The sequence below is a fragment of the Felis catus genome, chromosome E2 (assembly GCF_018350175.1).
Source record: "Felis catus isolate Fca126 chromosome E2, F.catus_Fca126_mat1.0, whole genome shotgun sequence".
NCBI lineage: Eukaryota > Metazoa > Chordata > Mammalia > Carnivora > Felidae > Felis > Felis catus.
Window position 1 is genome coordinate 61,966,040 of NC_058382.1, and position 16,539 is coordinate 61,982,578.

Consider the following 16,539-nt stretch of genomic DNA (forward strand, 5'->3'; position numbering starts at 1 on the left):
GGGAACCCAGAGCCCAGGGCACTACAGCATCCAGTGAACAAAGTGCTTGCGGCACTGCGGCCTGTTATGAACCCAGTGCGCACGGCTCTGCAGCCTCCAGTGAAGCCAGTCCCTTCCGTACTGCATTCTCCATTGAAGTTTCGGTCCGCAGCACTGCAGGCACCAGTAAAGCCAGTGCCCACGGCATTACGGCCTCAAGTGAAACCCATGCCCACAGCACTGAAGCCTCCAGTTATCCCAGTGATCCGTGCACTGGAGTCTGCAGTGAACCCAGTGCCCTTGGCACTGCACCCTGCAGTGAACCCAGTTCCGACTGCACTGCAGATTCCAAGGATCCCAGTGCCCATGGCACTTCAGCTTCCAGTGAACAAAGTGCCTGGGGCAATGCACCCTCCAGTGAACCTAGTGCCCGCGGCACTGCAGCCTGCAGTGAACCCAGGGCCTCTGGGTCTCTACCCTCCAGTAAAGCCAGTGTCCCTAGCACTGCACCCTCCAGTGAACCCAGTCCCCACGGCACTACACCACCCTGGGAACAAAGTGCCTGCGACACTGCAGCCTGCTATGAACCCTGTGCCCGCGGCTCTGCAGCCTCCATTGATGCCAGTGCACGCCGTACTGCACTCTGTAGTGAATCTTGGGTCCGCAGCACTTGACCTGCGAGTAAAGCCAGTGCCCGCGGCATTGCAGCCTCCAGTGAAACACGTGCCAACTGCACTGCAGCCTCCAGTTATCCCAGTGATCCATGCACTGCAGTCTGCAGTGAACCCAGTGCCCACAGCACTGCACCCTGCAGTGAACCCAATTCTGACTGCACTGCAGGTTCCAGGGATCCCAGTGCATATGGCACTGCAGCCTCCAGTGAACAAAGTATCCGCGGCACTGCACCCTCCAGTGAACCCAGTGCCCGCGGCACGGCACCCTGCAGTGAACCCAGTAGCACAGCACTGCAGCCTGCAGTGCACCCTGTGCCTGCGGGTCTCTACACTCCAGTGAAGCCAGTGTCCTTGGCACTGCACGCTCCAATGAAGCCAGGGCCTGTGGAACTGCACCTTCCAGTGAACCAAGGGTCCCCGCCAATGCAGGCTCCAGTGAAGCCTGTGCCTGCGGCACTGCACCCTCCTGTGAACCAAGTGTCTGTGCCACTGCACCTTCCAGTGAAGCCAGTTCCCGTTGCACTGGAGCCTCCAGTGAACCCAGGCACCACTGCAGTGGATCCTCCAGTGAAGCCAGTGCCCGCGGCACTGCAGCAGCATTGAACCCAGGGCTTGCAGGTCTCTACCCTCCAGTGAAGCCAATGTCCCTGGCACTGCACCCTCCAGTGAAGCCAGTGCCCGTGGCACTGCACCCTCCAGTGAACAAAGTGTCCACGCCACTGCAGCCTCAAGTGAAGCCAGTGCCCATGGCACTGCACACTCTAGTAAAGCCATTATCCACGGCACTGCAGGCACCAGTGAAACCAGTTTCTGCAAACTGCAGCCTGCAGTGAACGCTGTGCATCAGGCACTGCAGCCTCTTGTGAACCCAGTGCCCGCGGCACTGCATCGTCCAGTAAACCCAGTGCCTGGGGCAGTGCAGCCTCCAGTGAACGCACTGCCCAAGGCACTGCAGCCTCCAGTGAACCCACTGCCAGTGTCACTGCAGCCTCCAGTGACCTTACCACCCAAAGCACTGCTGACACCTGTGAACACATTGTCCGAAGCACGGCTGCTTTCAGTGAACCCACTGCCCGAGGCAATGCAGCCACCAGTGAACCCAGTGCCCGTGACACTGCAGCCTCCGGTGAAACCAGTGCCCGCAGAACTGCAGCCTCTAGTAAACCCAGTGCCCACTGCACTGCAGCCTGCAGTGAATGCATTGCCTGCACCACTGGAGCCTCCAGTGAAAAGGCCCGCGTCAGTGCATCCCCCAGTGAACCCAGTGACCACGGCACTGGCGCCTCCAGTGAATACAGTGTCCGCTGCACTGCAGCCTCCAGTGAACCAGGGCTCGCAGCACTGCATCCTCCAGTAAATACAGTACCCGCGGCACTGGATCCTCCAGTGAACACAGCTCCTGAGGCACTGCATCCCCCAGTGAACCCAGTGCCCGCGGAACGGCATCCTGCAGTGAACCTAGTTCCTGCGGCATGGCAACCTCCAGTGAACCCAGTGCCCTAGGCATTGCAGCCTCCGGTGAACCCAGTGCCTGCGGCACTATAGCCTCGAGTGAATCCTGTGCCCTCGGCACTGCAGCCTCCATTGAACCCACTGCTAGAAGCACTGCATCCTCCAGTGAACCCAGTACCCGAGGCAATGCATCCTGAGTGAACCCAGCACGCGGCACTGCACACTCCAGTGGACCCAGTGGCCATGGGACTGCAGCCTCCAGTGATCCCAAGGTCTGCTGACTCTAGCCTCCAGTGAAGCCAGTGTCCCCGGCACTGCACCCTCCAGTGAAGCCAGTGCCCGCAGTACTGCATCCTCCAGTGAACACAGTGCCCGCGCCACTGGAGCCTCCAGTGAACACAGTGCCCACGGAACGGCATACTGCAGTGAACCTGGGTCCTGCGACACGGCAGCCTCCAGTGAACCCAGTGCCCGCGGCACTACATCCTTGAGTGAATCCTGTGCCCTCGGCACTGCAGCCTTCACTGAACCCACTGCCAGAAGCACTGCATCCTCCAGTGAACCCATTTCCCGAGGCAATGCATCCTGAAATGAACCCAGCACGCGGCACTGCACACTCCAGTGAACCCAGTGCCCACAGGCCTGCAGCCTCCATTGAACCATAGGTCTGTTGACTCTTCCCTCCAGTGAAGCCTGTGTCCCCGGCACTGCACCCTCCAGTGAAGCCAGTGCCTGCCGCACTGCACCGTCAAGTGAACCCAGTGCCCGCAGCACTGCACCACGCAGTGAACCCAGTTTCTGCTTCTATGCAGCCTCCAGTGAACACAGTGCCCGCAGCACTGCAACCTCCAATGAACCCAGATCCAGCGGCACTACCCCCTCCAGTGAACCCTGTGCAGGCAGCACTGCAGCTTCCAGTTATGTCAGTCACCAGTGCACTGCAGCCTGCAGTGAACCCAGTGTCCACAACAGTTCAGCCTCCAGTGAACCCAGTGCCCGTGGCACTGCAGCTTCAAGTGAACCCAGTGTCCATGGCACTAAGCCTCCAGTGAAGCCAGTGTCCTATGCCCTGCTTCCTCCAGTGACCCCTGTGCCCACAGCACTGCAGCTTCCAGTGATCTCAGTGACCGGTGCACTGCAGCCTGCAGTGAACCCAGTGCCCACAACTGCACCATGAAGTAAACCCAGTTCCCGCTTCTGTGCAGCTTCCAATGAACCCAGTGCCTGCAGCACTGAACCATGCAGTGAACCCAGTTCCCGCTTCTATGCAGTCTCCAGTGAACCCGGTGATCACAGTACTGCAGCCTCCAGTGAACCCAGTGCACGGCACTGCAGCCTCCAGTGAACCCAGTGCATGCATTACTCCATCCTGCAGTGAACCCAGTGCACAGGGCACTCCAGCCTGTAATGCACCCATTGCCTGCGGCACTGCAGCCTCCAGTCAATGCAGCACCCGTGGCACTGCAGCCTCCAGTGAACCCAGTGCCTGCGGCACTTCAGCCAACAGTGAAGCCAGTGCCCGCTCCACTCCACCCTCCAGTGAACCTAGTGCCCGTGTCAATGCAGCCTGCAGCGAACCCATTGCCCACAAAAATGTAGGATCCTGTGACCTCGTGCCGCGGCACTGCACCCTCCAGTCAAAGCAGTGCCCGCAGCACTGAACCATCCAGTGAACAGAGTGCCCGCGGTAATGCAGCCTCCAGTGAACCCAGTGCACGCGGCACTGCACCCTGCAGTGAACCCAGTGGAGCGGCACTGCAGCCTGCAGTGAACCCAGTGCCTGCGGGTCTCTACTATCCAGTGAAGCCAGTGTCCCTGGCACTGCACCCTCCAGTGAAGCCAGTGCGCATGGCACTGCACCCTCCAGTGAACCAAGTGTCCTTGCCACTGCAGCCTCAAGTGAAACCAGTGCCCATGGCACTGAACACTCTAGTAAAGCCAGTGTCCGCGGCACTGCAGCTTCTAGTGAAGCCAGTTCCTGCAGCATTGGAGCCTCCAGTAAACCCAGTGCCTGCGGCACTGCAGGCACCAGTGAAACCAGTTCTCGCAGCACTGCAGCCTGCAGTGAACCCGGTACACGAGGCACTGCACCCTCCTGTGAACCCAGTGCGCGCTGTACTGCATTGTCCAGTGAACCCAGTGCCTGGGGCAATGCAGCCTCCAGTGAACGCACTGCCCGAGACACTGCAGCCTCCAGTGAACCCACTGCCAGTGTCACTGCAGCCTCCAGTAAACTTACCACCCGAAGCACTGCTGACACCTGTGAACATACTGTCCGAAGCACTGCTGCCTACAGTGAACCCACTGCCTGAGGCAATGCAGCCTCCATGAACCCAGTGCCCGCCATCATGGAGTTACTTACGTTAAGGCCTCTTGTCACTAACCCTAAATTTACTCCTGTAGGAATGTAACCTTTAACCGGTCAGCAATGAAATTCCTAGTCATTGCCGGAAATTTAACTGATAGACCCCTGCCATTCCATCAGGGAGGAATTCTCGCCTAAATAAGGTATTCCATGCACTAAATTTGTTTTAAGTTTATTTATTTTGAGATATATATAGAGAAAGAGAGCACATGCAAGGCAGGGGCAGGTATAGAGGGAGAGAGAGAAGCCCATGACCACGAGGTCATGATCTGAGCCAGGATCAAGACTCAGACACTTAACCAAGCGATCCAGACCCTGAGAATGTGGAGTTTCAAAGGTTAGAAGGCTTGGCTGGGATACAGCCCTGAGGTCACTGGCCTAATCCTTGAGAGAAGGCAGCAAACTACTTACAGGCAGATGGTGTGGAAACAGTGACCTGTACATCGCCTGGTGCACACAGGGGGGTGATTATACACTCTCATGGGGAGCATCCCTGAGAGGCAGTGTTCACAACAAGGGGACAAAGGAGGTAGGACAGAAGAGGTGTGTGGGACCATTTTCCTCCTCTTCCCCACAGCATAAACACAGAGCCATCTGGTGGAAACAATGTCATCCTCACACTGGCTGCCTAAGATGCTTACACCAACCCCACATTCCTGTGCTCTGGTGAGACTGGCCTTCTAGGTCAATCAGGCTTGCCTAAGTCCCAATGGAGGTTTCCCCTTCCCCAGAAGACCAGCGGAAGCTCATGACCACACCACCTCTCTTGACCAGACAGTTCTGCAGAGCTTCACTTCGAGTGGCAGTCATTTCAAGTCTCATTTAAGAAGCAGATCGGAGCTGGCCTAGACAAAACTCAGCACATTCTGGCCAAGGACCATACATTGTCCATGCAACTGGCCTGAAGGACAGTGCAGCCAGAACACAAAACAATGTATGCAACACACACCACAGACACTCCCTGATGTGTCAGGCCCTGGACACTAGATGACCTCCTTTTCATAAAGCCATTCATCTCACAGGCAGCTAACATAATGAGCGTTTGTAACACAGAGAAGGCAAAAACTCAGCCAAAATGCCAAGACAAGAGGAATGCATCCCAAATGAAAGAACAAGATAAGGTCATGGCCAGAGACATGGAAGGAACACTTCCAAACTCATTCTATGAGGCCAGCTTGGCCTTGAGTCCAAACTGGACAAAGATCCCACCAGAAAGGAAAACTACAGACCAATTTCCCTGATGACCCTGGATGCAAAAATTCTCAACAAAAGTAGCAAACCGGATCCAACAATACATACAAATAATTATTCACCAGAATGAATTGGATTTATTCCTGGGATGCACCACGAATTCAATATCTGCAAATCAACTGATGTGATACATTACATTGATAAAAGAAAGGATAACAACCATATGATCCTCTCAATAGATGCAGAAAGAGCATTTGACACAATGCAGCATCCTTTCTTGATGGAAAAAAAAAGCACTCATGAAAGGAAGTATAGAGAGGTCTTGTCTGAATATCAGTATGTCCAGATACGAAAGTCCCACAACTAATATCATCTTCAATGAGGAAAAACTGAGAGCTTTCCCCCTAAGGTCAGGAACACGACTGGGATGTCCACTCTCACCACCATTATTCCACAAACTGTTGGAACTCCTAACATCAGCAAGCAGACAACAAAAGGAAATACAAGGCGTCCAAATTGGCAAGGAGGGTCAAACTTTCCCTCTTCGCAGACGTGATACTTTCCAAGGAAATCCAAAAGACTCCATGGAAAAACCGTTAGGACTGATACTGGAATTCAGGAAAGTCTCAGGATATAAAATCAATATACAGAAGTTGACTGCATTTCTATACACCAATAATGAGTCAGCAGAGAGAAATCAAGGATTGATGTACTTTACAACTGCACTGAAAACCATCAAATACCCAGGGGTAAACATAACCAAACAGGAAAAAGATCAGTACACTTAAAACAATAGAGGGGCGCCTGGGTGGTTCAGTCGGTTAAGTGCCGACTTCGGTTCAGGACATGATCCCGCATTTGTGGGTCTGAGTCCCGTGATGGGCACTGTGCTGACAGCTCAGAGCCTGGAGCCTGCTTCAGAGTCTGTGTCTCCCTCTCTCTCTCTTTCTGCCCCTCCCCTGCTCATGTGCTCTTTCTCTCTCTCAAAAAAAACAAACATTAAAAAAATAAAGGAACAAACCATACAACATCTATGAAAGAAATGGAAGAAACACAAAGAAACCGAAAAACATTCCATGCTCATGGGTGAGAAGAACAAATATTATTAAAATGTCAATACTACCCAAAGCAATCGACACATTCAATGCAATCCCTATCAAAATAACACCAGCCTTCCTCACAGAACTAGAACAACCCTAAAATTTGTAGGGAGCCAGAAAAGACCCCAAATCGCCAAAGTCATGTTGAAAAAGAAAACAAAGCTGGAGACATTAAAATCTGGACTTTATGGTGTATTAGAAAACCGCAATCATCAAGAAAGTATGGTACGGGCACATAAACGGACACAGACATCAATGGAATGGAATAGGGAACCCATAAATGGACGCTCAAACATATGGCCGAGTAATCTTTTTTTTTTAATTTTTTTTTCAACGTTTTTATTTATTTTTGGGACAGAGAGAGACAGAGCATGAACGGGGGAGGGGCAGAGAGAGAGGGAGACACAGAATCAGAAACAGGCTCCAGGCTCCGAGCCATCAGCCCAGAGCCTGACGCGGGGCTCGAACTCACGGACCGTGAGATCGTGACCTGGCTGAAGTCGGATGCTTAACCGACTGCGCCACCCAGGCGCCCCATGGCCGAGTAATCTTTGATAACACTGGAAATAATATCCAATGGAAAAACAAAAGTCTCTTCAGCAAATGGTACTGGGAAAACTAAACAGTGAGAAGATTGGACCTGGACTATGTTCTTAAACCACACACACACACACACACACACACACACACACACACCTCAAAATGGATCAAAGATATAAATGTAAGTAGGGACCATCAAAATCCTAGAGGAGAAAACAGACAATCTACCTCCTTGATCCTGGCCACAACAACTTCTTGCTTGTCATGTCTCCAAAGCAAGGGCAATAAAAACCAAAATGAACTATTGGGACCTCAAGATAAAAAGCATCTGCACAGAAGAGGACATAGTCAGCAAAACTGAAAGGCCACTGAATGAAATGGGAGAAGATATTTGCAGGTGACATATCAGATAAAGGGTTAGTATCCAAAATCTATAAAAAATTATCACACTCAACACCCAAAAACCAAATAATCCAGTGAAGAAATGGGCAAAAGACGTGAAGAGACACTTTAACAAAGATGACATCCAGATTGGTCACACATGAAAAGATGCTCAATCTCACTTGTCATCACTGAAATACAAATCGAAACCACAATGAGATATTCCCTCACACCTCTCAGAATGGCTAAAATTAACATCTCCAAAAAAGACAGATGTTGGCAAGGATGCAGAGAAAGGGAACGCTTTTGAAACGCTGGTGGGCATGCAAAGTGGTGAAGCCACTCTGGAAATAGTATGGAGATTTGTCAGAAAAACTAAAAATAGAACTACACTAGGCCCCAGCAATTGCACTACTACGTATTTATCCAAAGGATACACTAATGCTGAGTCGAAGTGGCGCATGCACTTTATAGCAACATTATCAACAATAGCTAAGTTATGCAAAGAGCGCTACTACGTATTTATCCAAAGGATACACTAATGCTGAGTTGAAGTGGCGCATGCACTTTATAGCAACATTATCAACAATAGCTAAGTTATGCAAAGAGCGCAAATGACCATTGACAGATGAATGGATAAAGAAGATGTGGTATATTCATACAATGGAATATTACTCGGCGGCCAAAAAGAATGAAATCTTGCTATTTGAAACAACATGGATGGAACCAGACTTGATTATGCTAAGCAAAATATGTCAGAGAAAGACACACATCATATTATCTTTTCATCTGTGGAATTTAATACAACTGATGAACGTAGTGAAAGGAAAGCAAAAAAAAAAGAAGATAAAAACAGAGAGGAAGTCAAACGATAAGAGACTCTGAAATACAGAGAAGAAACTCAGGGTTCCAGGAGGGTTACTGAATAGGGGTATAGGCTAAATGGGTGATGGGCATTACGGGCGCACTTGGGATGAGTATTGGGTATATTTTGTACTTGATGGATCACTAAATTCTACTGCTGAAACTGTATTCCACTATAAAGTAACTAACGTAGGCTTAAGTTAAAAAAAAAGAAATATTAAAAAGAAGTAAAGAAATGTACTACCAGTCAAAAGAAAAGAATATTTCAATCGGGCTCTTTGAGTGGAAATCTAGGACTAAAAGTGTTACAGACAAGAATGGATCAGAGAAAACATCAAGAAACAATGGCAAAACAACTAGTAGAACGGCACTCAATATATACCTATTAATAATCACTCTAAATGTACATAGACTAAATGCTCCAATCATAAGACATTGGATAGGGAGTCAGAATGGACAAAACAAACAAACAAACAAAAACAACACCTATCTAGATGCTGCCTACAAAGCTTTATTTGGACTTAAGTCACCTTCAGATTTAAAGTGAGAGAATGAAGAACCATTTATTATGCCAATAATGTCAAAAGAAAGCCAGTAGCAATACTTATATCAGGCAAAATTACCTTTAAAACCGAGACTCTATTTTGGCACACTTTGGGTAAATACCTAATAGTGACATTTCATGAAGCCAGTATTTATAGCAGCATTATCAACAGTAGCCAAACTATAGAGAAAGCCCAAGTATCCATCAACTGATGAAGGTATACAGAAGTTGTGGTGAGTGTGTGTGTGTGTATGTATGTATACGCATATATACATATGTACATATGTGTACGTTCATATATACAAACATGTGTATATACAAAGAAATATAACTCAACTTCAAGAAGAATGAAATCTTGCCATTTGCAATGATGTGGATGGAGCTAGCATGTATTATGCTAAGTGAAATATGTCAATCAGAGAAAGACAAATATATGATTTCACTCATGTGGAATTGAAGAAACAAAACAGATGAAAACATGGGAAGGGGGCAGGAAATGAGAAGAGTGGTAACAAACCACATGAGTCTCTTAATGTTAGAGAAAAAAAACGAAGGTTGATAGAAGGAAATGGGTCAGCGCTGGGCTAGATGTGGGATGAGTATTAAGGAGAGCACTTGTTGTGATGAGCACTGAGTATTGTATGTAAGGGATGAATCACCAAATTCTATTCCCGAATCCGAGAATGCACTGTATGTCAACTATGACATAAATTAAAATAAATAAATAAATGAATAAGTAAATAAATAAATAAATAAAGCTATAACAAGAGATGAAGATGGACGCTATCTCATACTAAAGGGGACAATGAAACAAGAATATCCAATGATTGTAAATTTTGATGCACCCAACATGCTATCACCAAGTATATAAAATATTTAACAACCATAAAAGAACTCATTTTTTATAATATAACGATAGTACAGGACTTTGCACATCACTCACATCAAAGGACGGAAGCTGTAAACAGAAAAATCAACAAGGAAACAATGGCTTTGAATGACACACTGGACCAGATGGGTTTAACAGATATATTTAGAATACTCCATACTAAAATGGCAGAGTACATATTTTTTTCAAGCGCACATGGGACATTCTCCAGAATTGATCATATTCTAGGTCACATATCAGAAGAAGAACAGCAGAAGGAAGGAAGTAATAGAGATTCAGACAGAAATAAGGGATAGTCAAACCAAAAAGACACTAGACAAAATCAATGAAACCAGGGGCTGGTTCTTTGAAAACAGAAATCAACATGAAAACTTCTAGGCAGACTTTTCAGTAAGAAGAGAGAAAGGACTCCAATAAATAAAATCACAAATAAGAAAGGAGAAATAACAGTCCACACCACAAAAATACAGTTAGAAGTTAATATTATGAACAACTATATGCAACAAATTGGACACTCTGAGAAAAATGGACAAATTCCTAGAAACACACAAACTACCAAAACTGAAACAGGAAGATACATATATTCTGAAAACAGAAAGAAATCAAATCAGTAATAAAAAAAAATCTCCCCCCAACACAAGAGTTCTGGGCCAGATGGTTTAACTGATGAATTCTACCACCCATTTAAGAAAGAGGTAATATGTATTCTCTTCAAATTATTACGAAAAATAAAAAAAGAAGGAAAACATAAATTCATCTTATGAGTCCATCATTACCCTGATACCAAAACCAGATAAAGCCTCCACTAAAACCGAAAACTGGCAGGGTGCCTGTGTGGCTCGGGCTGTTTACTGTCCAACTCTTAATTTCAGATTAGGACATTATCTTGCTGTGCGTGGGTTCGAGTCCCATGTTGGACCCTGCCATGACAGTGTGGGCCATGGCCAGGATTCTCTCTTTCCCTATCTCTGAGCCCCTCCCTCACTTTTATGTACTCAAAGGAAAGAAATAAACATTTAAAAATATTAAAAAAATTTTAAATAAAACTGCAGCCCAATAGCCTGATGACTATGTATGCAGAAATTCTTATTAAAATACCTTCAAATTAAAGTCAACAATACATTAATAGAATCATTTACCATAATCAAGTGGAATATATTCCTAGGCTGCAAGGGTGGTTCCACATTCACAGATCAATCAACATGATGCACCACAGTAATAAGACAAAGGATAAGAACCATACGATGCTTTCAACAGATGCAGGAAAACTATTTGACAAAATGTCACATCCATTCATGATAAAACCCCTCAGCAAAGTACATTGAGACTCAACCTACCTGCACATAATAAAGGTCATCTAGGAAAAACCCACAGCTCATCTCATCCTCAATGGGGAAAAATTGAAAAATTTTCCTCCAAGGTCAGGGACAAAACAGGAATGACCCGTCTCACCACTGTTTTTCCACATAGTATGGCAAACCCTAACCACAGCACTCAGACAACAAAAAGAAATAAGAGGCATCCAAATCGGCAAGGAAGAAGTAGCACTTTCACTATTTGGAACTGACATGATGTGTTCTATAAAAAACATGAAAGGTTCCCTTAAAAATTGCTAGAATTGATATATGAATTCCACAAGTCACAATATACAGAAATCAAGCTACATAGATGTATGGCATTTCTAACACAAATCATGAATTAACACAGAGAGAAAGTAAGGGATCAATCCCATTGACAGGCTCACAAATACCACAAGAAACCAGGGATAAACCTAACCAAAGAATTGAAAGACGTGTACTCTAAAGTCTATGAAACACTGATGAAAGAAATGGAAGAGGACACAAAGAAATGGAATACATTTCATGTTCATGGATGGGAAGCACAAAATACTGTTAAAATGTCTACACTTCTCAAAACAATCTACACATATAATGAAATCCTTATCACACTAACAAAAACATTTGTGACAGAACAAGAACAAATCATCTCAAAATTTGTATGGAATGATAAAAGTCCCCAAACAGCCAAAACAAACTTGAAGAAGAAAAGCAAAGCTGGAGACATCACAATTCCAGACTTCAGGTAATATTACAAAGCTTACTGATCAGAACAGTATGGTACTGACAAAACAACAACAAAAAAACACAGAGGCATAGATCAATAGAATAGAAACGCAGAAATGAACTCACACCTATATGGTCAATTAATTCTCAACAAAGCAGGAAAGAACATCCAATGGAAAAAAAGATAGTCTTGGGACACAGGGGTGGCTCAGTCAACAAAGCGTGTGATTGTGATTGTTAATTCAGCTCAAGTTATGATCTCAGGGCAGTGCAGAGCATGCGTGGGATTCTCTGTCTCCATTTCTCTCTGCCCCTCTTCTGCATGCTCTCTCTCAAAAATAAGTAAATAAACTTTAAAAAAAGTCCCCTCAACATATGGTTTTGGAAAAACTGGACAGCATCCTGCAAAACAAAACAAAAACAACAATGGACCACTTTCTTACACCATACACAGAAATAAATCCAACATGGATAAAGACCTATATGTGAAACCGGAAACCATAAAAATCCCAGAGGATAACACGGGTAGTATCTTATTTGACACTGCCTGTGCAAATGTCTTTGTAGATATATCTCTAGAGGTAAGAGAAACACAAGAAAAAATAATGAGACTTCATAAAAATTAAAACCTTCCGTCACCTAGGAAATAATCAACAAAACTAAAACACCTACAGAATGATATTTGCAAACGACATCAGATAAAGGGTTAGTGCCCAAAATATATAGTTATACAGCACCCAAAAAATGAGAAATCTGATTAAAAATGGGCAGAAGTCACGAATGGACATTTCCCGAAGGAAGACATATACCTGGCCAAGAGACACATGAAAAAATACTCAACAATACGGATCTTCAGGGAAATACAATTCGAAAGTACAATGAGATAACAAAGCACATCTGTCACAATGACGAAAATCAATGAAGGATGAAACAGCAGGTGTTGCCAAGGATGTGTGGAAAGAATTACCCTCTTGCACTGTGGGTAAGAATGCAAACTGGTGCAGCCAGTCTGGAAAACATTATGGACATTTCTCAAAAAAAAAAAAAAAACTGGAAATGGAAGTACCTTACGATCCAGCAATTTCACTACGAGGTATTTCCACAAAGAATACAAAATCTTCAAAGGGATACATGCACCATGATGTTTACACCAGCATTTTCTACAACAGCCAAATTACAGAAACTATCCAAGCATCCATCAACTGATGAATAAATTGAGATGTGGTCTATGGAATGTAATATTATTAGGCCGTAAAAACATGAAATCTTGTCATTTGCCATGAGCTGGATGGAGCGAGAGAATGTTATCCTGGGTGAAATAAGCCTTTCAGACAAAGACAAATACCAGATGATTTCACTAACACATGGAAATAAAACAAAACAAACCGGGGGGGGGGGCAGGGAGAAGACAGTGACAAACAGACTCTTAACTATGAAAAGTACTGAGTGCTTCCAGAGCAAGGTGGGGAATGGGTGGAGCAGCTGCTGGGGATTAATAAGTGCACCTGGGATGAGCACCGGATGACGTGTGGAAGGGTTGCTCTATATTTTACACCTGAAACTAATATTACACTGTATCTTCACTCACTGCAATTTAAATTAAAAATAATGTACGTTAATGACAGGTACCTACCAGGTTTTCTGTAATTTGCAATCACTTAATTAGGTTGGAAAAATAACCATGAAACTTTTTAAAAAGCATGTATGATGTGGGGGACAGTTTGTGCCCTTACCTCCGTCAATGGTTCTAGCAGGACTCAGAAAGTGGGTCCCAGCTCATTCTTCTAGGAGTTGCCAAGACGAGCATTTCATGTATTCATGTCCTAACGGAATGCAGCTCCTGTTCTTCTGAATTTCTGTCGGGGTTTCTTCCCGGAAACAAGCCTGAATCTGGAACAAACCATCGACTGCATCGATGAGGTGATGTCGTGGGACTCCGCAATCCACAAGACCTTTAGTAAAATATGTCTTGTTCAAATACTGTCCAGGAAGGGGAGGAATGAAACACGGGAACAGCCCAGAAAATGCAAGGGCCTGTGCATCTCAGCAACCAGCTTGCCCAGGGAAGCCACCCAGCGCCCATTCCTCAGCACTCAGTACAATAAGACAAACTCTCTCTGGCGACTCAGGAGATGCCAAGTGGCTACAAAGCTCCCAAGATCTCCCCTGGGGCAGGCGGCACAACCTGCTGGAAATGCAGCTCTGCTCTCTGTACTCAGGCAGCGGCAGAGGCCCTGAGTACTCTGGGAGCAATCAAAGCCCTTCCTGCTCTCAGGTGCCCTGGGTCAGAAAAGCCGATGGTGCGCCTTCTGCTGGCCATCACTGCCTGGGCAGAGGAACCCGCCTCTCCGGGTCTGTGGTGCTCGAGCTCTCTCTGTTGGCCATCATGGGAATTTTTGCAATGTGCAAGGCCCTGGTCGCTCAGCTGAGACACTGAAGGTGCCTGGGCTACTAAACCTGTTGTCCACATTGGGAAAGGTTTTAATGACAGGGCCTGGGACACAAAGAAATCTTTTCCTTCTCCTTTCTTGTGAGTGAAGAATGAAACCGACTTTATTAACGTAATGACATCATTTGTAATGGTTTAAGCAATGTTCACAGAAAAATAGACCGCCAATTTACACTTGCTGAGCAAGTGGTAATTGTGTTTACCACCAAAATACTTAGGTTAGATAAAGAATGAATACCTTTGAGAGAGATACCGGCAACAGCTATGGAATGAATGAGTCCTAGGGATACAAGGGACAGCCAATGTAATGGAGTCAATCCTGTAATAATACTGTTGCATGCTTTCACAGGATAGCTACACTTGTGCTTAAGTACAATATAATTCATAGACATATGGAATGACCACAATGTATGCCTAAAACTCATACAACAAATGTGTGAACAATATCTCAATTAAAAATAGACATCCTTTACACTATCTTTAATTTCTCCTTCTTTGCCAATAAACTATCATTCCTGGGGTGCTTGGGTGGCTTAGTCGGTTAAGCGTCCGACTTTGACGCAAGTCATGATCTTGCAGTCCATGAGTTTGAGCCCCGCGTCAGGCTCTGTCCTGAGAGCTCAGAGCCTTGAGCCTGCCTCAGATTCGGTATCTCCCACTCTCTCCCCCCTCCCCAGCTCGGGCTCTCTCAAAAAAAGAAAAAAGAAACATTAAAAATGAAAAATAATTCCTAATTTGGAATCTGTGAAATTCCATTTATACCAGATTCTCTAACATCACTATCTTGATGTGGGGAGCTTATCTGAAAAGTCACTAATAATATCTTTGATGACACATATGTGACAAGGTCAGAATGAAACTTACAGGGAGCTATGAATCAGTTGTGAATTTACAGTATGTGTCCTTGGCTAATATTTCCAATGAAATGTGTTGATGGGGGGTGGGAGGGAGGGGAGGGTGGGTGATGGGTATTGAGGAGGGCACATTTTGGTGTGAGTGCTGGATGTTGTATGGAAACCAATTTGACAATAAACTTCATATATTGAAAAAAATAAAATAAAAGGTATTTATTTAGTTTAGTTAAAATTTATGTATGCATTTCTTTAGTATTTATTTTTTCAAGTTTTTATTTAAATTCCAATTGGTTAACATACAGTGTATGTTAACTTCAGGTATAGAATGTAGTCATCCATCACTTACATACAACACCCAGTGATCCTCACTGCTAGCCTCCTCCATAGCCCATCACCCATTTAACCCATGCCCCTGCCCACCTCACTTATAGTAACCCTCCATTTGCTATTTATAGTTAAGAGTCTGGTTTCTGGTTGATTTTTATTTCATTCAATTATGTGAGGGGTCACATTTATTGATTTGCATTTCTGAAACATCCTGCCTTTACAGGGAAAAAACCCTTCATCACGGTCAATGATTCTTTTCATGTGATCCTGAATTTGGTTTGCCTGTATGTTACTGGGAATTTTTCATCTATATTCATCACGGGGATACTGGCCTATAGATTTCTGTTCAGGTAGTATCCTTTCTGGCTTCTTACCAGGGTAATTCCAGTCTCATGAAATGAGTTTGGTGGTGTTCATTCCTTTTGAATCAGTGAGAGGACTGCTGTTAGTTCTTCTAGAAACGTTTGGTTAAATTCACCAGTGAATCCACCTGGTCCTGGGGTTTTCTTCCTTGGCAGAACTTCGATTACTGATTCAATTTACTTACATTGGTTATCTTCTTGTATTGATACAGTCTTCCTTTAATGGGTCTGTGCAAACCTTCTATTTCTTCCTGATTCAATCTTGGTAGGTTGTGTGTTTCTAAGAACCTATCCATTTCTTCTAGGTAGGTAGTTTTCTGTACTCTAATTTGGCCATAGTTGCCACTTTGTCTGCTTTATGTTTCTTTGGTATAAGGCATAATATCTTCTCTTTTATGTATAATTCTTTTGAATTTGGTCCTCTTTATGTCTTAGCATAGTCTATGTATAGCCCTGACAATTTTGTTTCACTCTTCTGAAATCCCACTGTTGGTCTTCTTCATAA

The 16,539-nt window shown here is 45.2% G+C and overlaps 1 long non-coding RNA gene across 2 annotated transcripts in view; it reads right to left on the reverse strand.

Moving 5' to 3' along the window:
• LOC123382239 overlaps positions 1-14,850 on the reverse strand; it is a 65,946-nt gene extending 51,096 nt beyond the window's left edge. For both annotated transcript variants that reach the window (XR_006590297.1, XR_006590296.1), the window contains exon 1: positions 13,776-14,850. This is a non-coding gene — a long non-coding RNA (uncharacterized LOC123382239). The remainder of the gene's footprint in view (positions 1-13,775) is intronic.
• Between the last annotated feature and the right edge of the window lie 1,689 nt (positions 14,851-16,539).